General features: G+C 34.7%; 1 pseudogene; it reads left to right on the forward strand.

Annotated features, from left to right (window-relative positions):
* Positions 1-5,134: 5,134 nt before the first annotated feature.
* Positions 5,135-6,785, forward strand: LOC114892056 (annotated as a pseudogene).
* The last annotated feature ends 5,543 nt before the right edge of the window (positions 6,786-12,328 follow it).

Below are 12,328 nucleotides of genomic sequence, written 5' to 3' on the forward strand. Positions count from 1 at the left end.
AGTATATAATTTAGGAATCTGATCAGGTTATGTCATCTTATGTCCCTGAGTGAAACCTGGCCTATATCTTTATTTTCTATTATTGTTTCCCTTTTATATTTGTAGATTTTATTGTTGCTAATAAGAGCAAGTGGCAACAGGTAGGAGAATATGCTCAATAAACCTGACAACGTGAATTAGCCCTGAAGGCCAATAAGTAGAATGTCTCAAAACACTGGTGAGCTTTGGACAAATTTGCCTTGGGTCACTACTCAAGACCTCATATGGACTCTTTTCTGTTTGTCTCCCTGAGAATCAATTTGTTTATTCCATCTACCAGGAAGTGCAGCAAGTAAGGTTTACTGATGGTGACAGCTGGCATTTGGTCAGGATACAGACACCCAGGATGTAAAAGCAGCATATTTATTTCCAACTATCTCAGCTCTCATAGGTTGTCCCAGTGGAATCCTCATCCCCACCCAGGGAAATTCATGCTTCATCCATGTACTCTCACCATAGACCTAAACAGCGTTTGTATCTTTTGAAATTTTACACTTTTACCAAACACACTTACATGGACCAAGAGTCAGAGAAGCTGAAGGAAGATCCTAGGGAAGGTGGAATATTTTAAGGGTCAGCAGCTGTGTCATGCTAATAAGATGAGCAAGTAATTAAGTAGCAGTATGTGTGATCTACAAAATGGCTGTTGCTTCACTTCTGTCTTTCAAATACAATCTACCCTCCATATCCACGGATTCTAGGGCTCCACATCCAAGAAGTCAACCAACAACACATTGAAAATTTTGGAAAAAAAATTCCAGAATTTCCAAACATCAAAACTTGAATTTACAGCACTGGCAATTATTTACATAGCATTTACTTTGTATTTACAACTATTTACATAGCATTTACATTGTATTAGGTACTATAAGTAGTCTAGAGATATTTTAAAATATATGAGGATATACATAGATATATCCTCATATACATAGGATAGGCTATACATATACATAGTGTTTGTCTATAACTATACATGGTTATAGACAAATACTATGCCATTTTATATAGGGTATTTGAGTATCTGACGATTTTGGTATCCTTGGGGGTCCTGGAATCAGTCCCCCACAGACACTGAGAGATGACTGTATCATGCACAAGAATCTCTCTTATGACCCATCTTAATGGGAAATCAGTGGGAAAAGGATTTCTGGGAAAGGCAGTTTGGCCTAGCCAAATGGATATATTATAAAGGCACCCAAGTATGTTTTATTGTTATTTAGTATGTTAAAATATCTGTATTGATTAAATGTGTTTGTTTTCTACTTATTTAAAAACTTCTAACATTCTATAAATATATAGATTTGGTAAATTTCTAGGAATTATTCCCTTAAATTAATATGAAAATATTCAGAGAGTAAATTTGTTATTAAATATAAAAATTTGCCAATTGTTACAATATTTCATGGAATAATTATGGGGGGGTTTGGGCACTTTATTGATTATGGTTCAACTATCTTGATCTACATACAAGGATTATTTTGGCTTTCTGTTGCTTTTTCTTCAAACATTGTCAATATTTTTTGCAATTGATATTTCTTGGAAGTACAATAAATCCAATTATTTTAAAGTTTTATTTGTGAAAAATACTTTGTCAAGTACAAAGATTAATTAACGAAAGCAATGTCTTTGCACAATCATCTCTCTGACAGTAAACTGTTTGAATTATGTTTTCGTGCTCATATTAGCTAGATAGGGTTTAATTTTTAGGCAATGATAAATATATTCTAGGAATACAACAATAATAACGCATACATATGTTAATTGATGAAAGAGCAAGTATAAATGCATATGTTTTAAATTAATTTATTTTCTGGGTTCACTTACCTTTCCATAATAGCTTACACTTAATTTGCATTATGTTCTTCTATGTTTACATCCACGCTAGAGTCTACATGTTCCTGAAAAATTAAATATTTTGTTGCATTAACAATGTCAAGTAGAGTTAGACTCTTCTGTTAACACTTGTTATTATGTAGGCAATCACTAAGCATACAATGATTTCATAATGCTATTATGTGCTTCTATGGTGATAAAGAGCTTGTATTGATGGACAAAAATAGTTGAATAAGCGATGGTGTTTCTTGCATTATAAAATCTGTTACCATTATCTGTATAACTCCTTAATCCCATACGTTCATCCTAAATCTTTTCCAAGTACATGAAACCTTAAAATAGACTTTTTTGTGAAACTCCATAGGCTCTGCAGCTGGTTAATTTGTTCATCTCCAGTAGTGCTGAAATAGACCAGTGACACCTAAATGCACTCTCTGGCATACTGTGAGAGTGCTAACACGTCAATTATAGATGCCTCTGTTAAACTTTCCTGGAATTATGTGTCCCAGGGGGATAATTTATAGGACTAAAGGATTTGATATAGGTGTCGATTAAGCTGAATTTGGATTTCCCATAATTGGAAAATCTTAATTGAAATGTGCTCTCATTTGTCAGTATAGTCAGTTCCAGTCTTTAGTATATTAATTCTACAATTTTCCTCATTTCTCTTCAACATTTCACTAATAACCTTTATATGAAGTTGAATATGGTATTGTATAGTGACAATTTTTCTCTCATAGAAGACTGTAAAAGCTGATGTATGTGATAATTTTACTGGAAAGGAAAGAATGCAGCTGTTTATGGCATTGGAGGACCATGTACAATCCTGCATTATTCCAACCACCCTTCTTCCCATGAATTTTTTTGGGAACATTACTATGCCCTGGGCCAGTGTCTAAAATTGGAAACGCATAGTTTTCTGGTTATCTGGACTGTTGCATAAGGCTGAAACTCAAAGTTAAATACAGCCTTTCTACTCTTAAAAAACTCCAATATATTTATATATATATATTAAATATATATTTTTATGAATAGAAAGGCTCTATTTGACTTTTATATTAATTATATAGCTAATGTATATAATTATATAATTAATGTAATTTTATACAATTAAATATAATTAACATATATCATGTTTAATATTATTATATAATTAATACATAAATCCTGCTTTATCCAAACATTTAATGATATTTTTCACTCTACTGGGAAAATATTAACATTTCATGAGATATTTCTTTTCTGGGATAGATATTAAAAATAATCGATGTCACTTCAGGGCTTAAATGGGAGAAAATTAACTGAATCTTATGGATCAATGAATTCAAACCTTATTAACAACCATGTGGCATTAGTACTATTAATATTCTCATTTTACAGAGAAGGAGAGTGAAACAAAACATGGCTAACTTTGGATCTGGGCCTTTACCAACTTCCTTCCATTTCTTTCCAGAAAGAAGAAAGTGTGAATTTTAACCATTATTAACTAGGGACTGCTATCAGTATCTCAGTGCAATACTGACTCCCTAAAAAAGGTCGCCAGAAACCTTATTGATTAAGCAAACTAATTTTTAGACCAGTGCAGGTATGGAGAACAATGCCTTGACTGAATCTTAGTGCATCTCAGAAAGGGAAGATACATACAGAATTATCAGAGTCTGGGGCCAACTGGTTTAAAGCAAATCTTTCATTGTGAGAAGCTCATTGGGGCTGGAAACATTTTTCACACAAAAGTTTAGGATTGTAGGCACAGGCAGGAAATGGCCTTAATAAGTAAACTTGTCTGATAACCAAACTGCTTGTCCAGGTGAGCAAAATTTTTCCTATTAGAAGAGCTATTTGCCTAAATAAGCAAATTATGTTATTATATATTGGCTTACAGGATTTCCTTGAATCAAATACAATATCTACCTACTGGTTTCTAGCCCTAAATTCATGAGCAAGAATGTCTAGGGACAAAGTCAAGACAAGTTAAAATGGTAGGAGGGGTGGGGTTCAGTTCTTAGTTAAGATTCCTAGGCTATGTTAATGCAATTCAATTCTCAGTACCTTTCTTGGAAAAGAAAATTTCTCATCTTATCATATGAACAAGTCATACTTAGAAAAACTTGTGGGAAATCTTTGTAAAATATGTGCCAGCTTTCTCTTTGGTGCTTAAGTTCAGAGGAAGAACAGATCATTGATCTTGTGTCAAATAAAAAATCCTGCTTCCCTCCCATCAGTTACTAATCCCTGTTGTGGATAATTGTCCAATGTGGAAATAACTCCCATTATCAATCTAAGACTGTTCTAATACAATAGCCACTAGCCACATGTAACTATTTAAATTTGAACTTTGATTAATTCAAATGCAAAAGGCAATTCCTCAGTCATCCTAATCACATTTCAAGTGCTTAACAGCTACCTGTGGCTAGTAACTACCATGTCAGATAATCCAGAATTGCAGAACATTTCTATCATTAGACAAAGTTCCATGGCACAACTTTGATCAGAGATAATTCTTCATGTTCTGAGAGTTGATTCAGAATATATTCACTTTTAACAAAACATAAATGTCATTTCAGGGCTTTCAGAGCAATAGTCTTATTTATGAATAGGGTTAATGCAAATTGTCATGTAGTGGCATTTCACATTAATTATTATTTTTCATGTGAATGACAGCATGTTTTGCATTCCAATTTTGTATCAAACTCACATTGGACCGTCAATTTTTCCTTTCATTATTTTTTGATAAAAAGCTATTGGGGCAGTGGGAAATACTTTTTCTCTTAATGGTTCATTGAATGTTCATTAGATATTTATGGGCACACTAAAAATAATACCACTGAGTCATTTCTGGGAAATGCAAAAATACACAAGAAGAATCCCATCATGTGCTATAAAACTTTAATGTATATTAAAATTAAACACCTATGACTTCATAGCTTTACTGTATTCCACGATAGGAAAACAAAAGAATTTCATAAATGAGAGCAAGACATAAGTAGTTGATTCTACTTGATTAGTTTCTTTCAGAACAGAATAATTTAGTTGGAAGTATAAGGAGACAAACTATTTGATCTTTTGCTGTAAAACAGTCCAACATTAACTAAAATTAAGCATCTTCAAGTTTCCATGTAATGTGTGTCCCAACACAGACTATCTGATAGGGCAGTAAAGGCACTTTTTGGTCTGAGTCTGGGCTAATACATTATTACAAGTTCCTTTTTAAAAAGAAATACTTTGAGATAGTAAATTACCAAACCTTGTCTATTAAACATCAATGGGTAAAGTATGATAAATTAAGAAATAAATGCAGTAAATTATGAATTGTCTCATATATACAAGTGTGCTTTCTTAACTTATTTTCTAACTGGCTCTTAAGGCTAATTTCACCTAGTTATATTCTTACATTTTGAATAACATCCCCATAAATTGAGTCTCTGAACATTTAGTCACGTCTTCTTTGGTCTTGATCTTCTCAATAAAAACACCTAACTCGTGCTATCTCTCTAAGTTAGCGAAAGTAGAGATACCTCCCCCGGAAACACACAGTGTGCTCCAAAATGGTAGATGTCACAAGATCAGACAGATGCATTTACCTTGTTCTTTTAAGGTAAATCCTCCAATCCCCTATTTAAAATCTCCTCAACCTCAGCAGATTATCCGCGGAAGAGAGGCGCCTACAACCGAGCCTGCGGTGCGCACGCGCAGTGCACGCCGGCCCGCCGCCGGCCCGCCTTGACTCTCTGCCCGCTTCCGGCTCTCAGCCAGTCATCTGACCAGCCGCAGCCAGCCGCACCTCTGGCAGCACGTTCAGCTGGCTTGGCAAGAACACTCGCCACAAGAAGGAGCCAGAGCTCTTCCAAATGGTGGCCGAGGGGCTGCGGTCACTGTATCCCCCGGAGGCTGCTGCCCTGGAGGAGCAGTAAGGCTCCCACGAGTTCCACTCCCCGCCGCCGGAGGACTCTGACTCTGATTCTGACCGTAGCCCAAGCTACTCCTCGTGGGCCTGTGCAGTATGCGCAAAACCACCTTCAGGAGGCGTCTGATGAAGAAGGGCTTCCTGGGAATGCGTATAGGGCCGAGCACACCACTGACTCCTTTTTTGCCACCAAACACAGCCTCGCCGAGGATGTGGTGCCGGGCGACACCTGCTCGTCGTGACCTCTTTGGCACCACTTCCACAAGCTCAGCATCTTCGGTACAGATTCCTCAACAGGTTCATGCGTGCCCAGCTGCCTAGCCCAGTGTTGGACAGCATACACACCCTCGGCCCTCCCGGGATTCTGTCTGGAAAGAAAGCACCTCAGGAGAGGTTATGACCTTGTGGAGGGCCTGGAGTGGTTCACCAAGCGTGTGGACCGCATCATCCTGCCCTTTGACGCTTCTGAAGTGGGTATCTCCAAAGAGTTCTCAGAGGTCATCAAGGCCCATAGGACAAGAGATGTACTGTGTTGAAGTTCCAGGCCTTGAAGCCCAAACTGCTGGACATGGTGGACGATATGCTGGTCAGTGACACCGCCCGGATGATGGCATGGTGTGCCGGGCCAGGCTGTGAAGGGCCGTGCCTTGTATGGCTCCAGAATAGGCGCTTGGGGCATGACTATGGTGAGGGGCCCAGTGAGGACACTGATGACGTTGAGTGGGTGGTGGACAAGCAGAAGCCCACCTGCAACGAGATCTACGTACTGTCACCTTTCAGCTGTCAGATCATGTGTTGCAGTGCCAAGTAGGAGATGGTGAAGTCCGTGCTGCCCCGTACGGTGCCGGGGGAGGTCTGGAAGCTGGCCGATGTAGACCAGGACGGGCTGCTGGGAGATGAGGTATTTGTCCTGGGCAAACACCTCGCCAAAGTCAAGCTCAAGGGCCACAAGGTGCCCGCTGACCTGCCCCCTTGCCTGATCTCATCCTCCAAGCAGAAGCACCAGTGACCCACCCTGCCCTGCCCCCCCAAGCCATCTCAGCGCCCGGCCAGGCAGAGACTGAGGAGGGGAAGGGTCACCAGTTCTCAAGGACCCTAAAGACTGAGCGGATGTTTCCTCAGCTTTTGAAAAAGGTAAGGAAAAAAAAATTTTTTTATAGGATAACAACACTGATAGGATAACAGTATTGATATCTATCTACTCCTCACTTGAAATTAGTTTACTATGAGCCAGATACTCCATTAAGCACTTTAATATGTATCATGCCTTTTCATAATTACCAAAGCCCAATGAGAAAAGTTATGTCAAATGCTGGTTATAGGATTTTGAATCTCAGTAAGACACCATAACTTTCTAAAGAGTTTATAGCTAATACATAATAGAACTGTAACTTAAATCTGAATTTCAGGTATCTTGATTTCCAAAATAATGTTTTTTTAAAAAGATTTAGTTGTAATATACAAGTGCAGGAAATTTAATATCCCAAATCTATTTATCAAAAAAACTATCATTACCTCCATAATTAAGGGTTTTCTTATCAAGCCATCAAAAAAATCTTACCTTAAGCAGTCCTGCATGCTTGATGTTTTCTATAATTAGTTTTGCTGTTTGGGAATTTAATGTAAACGTGTTTTCTTGTGCCTGGCTTCTTTCATGCAACATAATGTTCGTGAGATTTTTCTGTGTTGCTGCATGCATCATGGTTGATCCTTTGTCATTGCTAAAAAAAAATTCATTGCATAAGTATACTTCCATCTGTTTATCCAGTCTCCCGTTGATGGATATTTGGGTTGCTTCCAAGTTTTGGCTACTGTAAATCATTGGTTATTTGGGGCTGAAGATGGGTGAGTTTGATTGCTAACAGGCATGAAGGAACATTTGGGGTGATGGAGTTAGTTATGCAAGTATATACATTCAGGTGCATTTTAATGTGTGTAAATTTTATCTCAGTAAGCTGAATAAAATATCTGTTTTTCATATGGAAGAATGAGCTGTAACACAAATATGACCGCTCCACCACTTTTCTTCAAGCACTTCAGTTATTTCCTAATATTCTTCAGGAAAATATCAAGCTTCATAGCGTTTATACAGTGGCTTCTCTGATCTGATTAACTCACAATTGCCTATTTTACTTTCTAACTACCCAACTTTCTAACTTGATCTTCTTACAATACCTTCATGTTCAAATAAAAAATATGTTTACTTTCCTGAACATGTTGCGGTAATTTATGTCTTTACACACTTCCTGAAATGACTTTCTATTTTATTCTATTATGTGATTTGTTTTTTTACTGCCCCCAATTACACAACCCCCCACACACCATAGCATCAGCATCACCATCAACACAGCAAACACGATCCACAACTCTACCACTCTCCACTCTAAGTAATTATAAATCACACTTCAGATTTGGATCACGTGTCATCTCTGTAAATTCTGTGGTTAAATGACTGCGGTTTATAATCTCTGCTCCACCATCCACAAGCCGTGGAACAATGGAAAATATATCAAACCTTTCTAATCCTGATATTCCTCATTACAAAATAAGGATATAGCAGAATAGCAGTAATTATAGTGATAGTAATTGATTCACGTGTTGATTCCCATGGAGGATTAAACAAGAAAAGGAATATAGGTAGTTAATCTAAATGAATGGCATATGACAAACATCTACCTATGTTACTACAATGTAATAAGTTGGATGAATTACCTCTCCTTTAGCTACTTTATTACCTTTACTTTCTTAAAATTTATACAACAGTGTTGAAATTATCTCATGCTTTTTCATATAATTATATTTTTATAGAGATATAAACATTTTAAATAGATATAATTTTATACACCAAGTTACTGTCACAGTGTTTGGTAAATAGTAATATCTAAAATAGTTTATTGAATTCTTTCAATTGAAATAAGGAATACATATTTTAAATACAATGTCTTCCTTATAGCTAAAACAATTTGAATGATTTTTTTTGGCTTCATTACATAAGCATATGGTGGAGGGTACTTTCTGTGTATGCCTAAACCCTCTCTTTCACATCAATCTGACATTGTTTTATCACATTTTCATGTCATAAATACTTTGGAGACTAACTTTTTCTCCTTAAATAACTTTATTTCTTCAACACTTATTTAGCATTTGCTTTAAAGAAAACCTAATCTTATGTGAGAGAATTTCCTTTGAGGTCAACAAAATTCATCATACTGTGAATTTTCCTTAGTTTGATTTTAGCTAGCAATAAAAATATTCTAATGTTCACATAACATAGAGAATCCAGCTGATTTTTCCTCTTTTCTAGAATAAATTAGTGAATTGGAATCTAATTAAAGTATATTGTACATATCTCCACAAGGAGTTCCTATAAAGACTGATAAAAAGGAAGGCACTGAAATGAGCAAAATATGTCTCTCATAGCCTTATGTATTTCAGAGAATCCAAGGGACTTCCCTGGTGTTCCAGTGGTTAAGACTGCACTTTCACTGCAGGGGACACAGGTTTGATCCCTGGTCAGGGAACTAAGATCCCACATGCCACGTGGCCAAAAAAATCCAAAGCAATGATGTTAATAAATAGTCATGATTTTTATATTATATAGTAAACTGCATGTACACATGCACAACACTATGCATAATAATATGAATATCAATAGATAAAATTAAGTAATATGGGTAATTTAAAAAATATGTGGATTTGTACACTTGGATATAATCTGCATGGAAATAATTAAACTGTTATAAAACTTTAATACACCTTCTTATAGACCTTTTTATATAGAATAAAGAGAAAGGGGTTCAAAAAAGCCCCAAGCAACAATGGTTACATGCACAATAGTTGTTTAGGAAATATTCATTAAATGAAGGGGTAAATATATGTCTTCTCTGGATAGTAATGCTGATGATGTGAGTAATATATAATAATTGATCCATATCCTAGTAGATATCTTATAAAAGCATGTATAGGCTGGAGCCTCAGTTATTTCCTTGTAAAATAATCATGATAATCATTTTTATTTCATTGGGTAACTGAATAAATTTATTAAAACAATGCCTGGCACATGGTAAGCACTGTATAATTGTTAGTTGTTAACACAACTGTGGCTGTTACTAATGCTACCATAACTACTGCTCGGTTTTCTACTCTGTCCCTCAGTTTTGTCCACTGCAATTGAGGTTTATAATAGCATGCCTGTCTTTGTGAGGATTCATTGAGTTAATATATGTAAAGAAGTAGTAAGCACTTGGAGAATATTAGTCATTGAGTAAGTACAATAAAAGTGTTAGCTCTTATTTTTATTTTTTGTTGTGTTTTTGAGAAGTCATATTCTTCCAGATCCTTAGTTTCTCCACTCATAGAGTATAAGGTAAATTATATTGGGAATGTGTTCACATTTAAATTTTGTAATTCTGCACTTGAGGCTCCATCCAATGAAGAGTTTTATTTATCAATATTCTGTAAATTTAGCCAAATATAAACAGATGTACTTGTCAATATGTACTTTGCAACATTTAAAAAAAAGAATAAATCAACCCCAATGCCTATCCAACAAATGATTAGTTACACTAGAGTATGTTAATAATAGAATACTGAATACTATTTTTGACCTCAAAAATTTTGATACTTCTATAAGTATTTAGAGAGATATACAAAGTATTATATATATAATGCAAATAAAAGAAAATTAAGAATATGTAGTTTATTATTTAAACAATAATTTAATTTAATTATAATTTAAATAAAATTAATTTTATATTATGATTTAAATAATTCAATTTAATAATATATTTTAATCTTAATAAATTACATATAATTTACATAAATTTATATAAAGTTAATTTAATTTATAATTTAAATAAAATATAATTATAATTTATTATAATTTAAATGAAAAGAAAAAAGAAATTATTATGGAAGCTTATCAATCATACGTGAGCATTGAATTTGGAGAAATATAAAAATACATATATATAATACATAAGTTTACACATATAATTTTTATATATAATATATGTTTATGAATTTTAGAGGAGATACATATATAATGTAATATAATCTGTATGTGCATATTTTAGTGATAATTACAGTTCCTGAATTCTCAAGTTATAATTTACTTTTGAGTAACTGTATAATTATTAAAATTATAATTGTGGTTTAAATGAAGTAAAGTACAGAAGAGTTAATAAATAACCTTTTTGGGAAAAAATAGCTTGTTTCTGTTTAATCATATCCATAGCCCACCAATTTTATGAAATTGTTGCAAAACTGTTTGATTTTTGGTGTAATACATATTTTCAAAGGATAAAAATACCCTAAAAATTGAATTGCCTTAAATTATTAAGAAAGTCATCGGCTCATCCATGGTAAATTCCAACTAATAGGAAATAATCTCTGGTGACAGGGCTTTCACTAGTGAAGTATTGATATGCTATATTACTCTCATTTAAGTAAATTAAAATATAGACTCATAATCATCTAAAGCAGCAAACTGCATTGCCCGGAACCCCATCCCATGTTTGGTTTCAGGTTAAACTTTGTCAATGAAAGGATAATGTGAATAAGATGTCTCAGTTGAAAGAGAAGTCATTATCTTCAGGAGCTTGTGGGGTCAGAATCAGTGCCGTTATAAGGTTTAGTCGTTTCAGCTAATGAGACAATTTTCTATTAGTAGTAAGCTTTGCAGACATCCAAACAAACTCCTTGTATTTTTCCTTGTACACGAACATGACTATATTCCTAAAAATTGAAATCATTTAGATATACTGATGATTTTTCTTACATTTAAAAAATGTAATTAAATTTGGAGAATGCCAAGGAAACATAATTACTTTTTCTCTGCTTCCTTTCAAAAAGTGAAGGAGTCTATCTTTGTATAAACTGGTGACGATTCCAGGAAACCCAAACATGATTTAAGTTTAAAAGAAAGAAAAAGGAGATTCTCCCTAAACTGTACAGAGCACAGGGACACTTTTCTTAGTTCTTTGGCCAAAATAATTGCTTCTCTTGGAATTTTTGCTGTGCAACAAAACTCTGCTAGGATCTCACCGGAGGGTGCTGGGAAAAGAAGTAACAAAACAAAACCAAAGACCCAAACAAACAAACAAAGCCTCATAGCTCACCTCTGTATGAATTACTCCTTCGAGTTTTCATTCCCTTTCCTTTTTGCTGGTTTTTCCTTACTTTTACAAGTTCTCAGGGTGTTATTTAAATTTTTTCCAGAGATTGTAGTTGTGACCAGCAATACAGATGGGCTGTTAGTGGGCTTACTCTGTCGAGACTGGATTGAGTAGTCAATAAATATTTAATTATTCTTAACCTAGGGATTTAATTTATCATAAGCAAAATCAAGAAGGATTGTGAGAGGACACAAGATATGAACAAAAATCAGTTCCTGGCAGATTCTGAAAATAAATTAAAAAAAGCAAAATTGATAATTAGCAAGTATTTTTTAAATAAGAAATTTTTGGTATAAATAAACCAGGAGTATGCCAAATGTTTTGAGCCTAACAGAATAATATAATGGTTAAACTAAACTGTTTTTGAGCACAAAAA

The sequence above is a fragment of the Monodon monoceros genome, unplaced genomic scaffold (assembly GCF_005190385.1).
Source record: "Monodon monoceros isolate NGI ecotype Baffin Bay Population unplaced genomic scaffold, NGI_Narwhal_1 Super_Scaffold_12, whole genome shotgun sequence".
NCBI classification, from domain to species: domain Eukaryota; kingdom Metazoa; phylum Chordata; class Mammalia; order Artiodactyla; family Monodontidae; genus Monodon; species Monodon monoceros.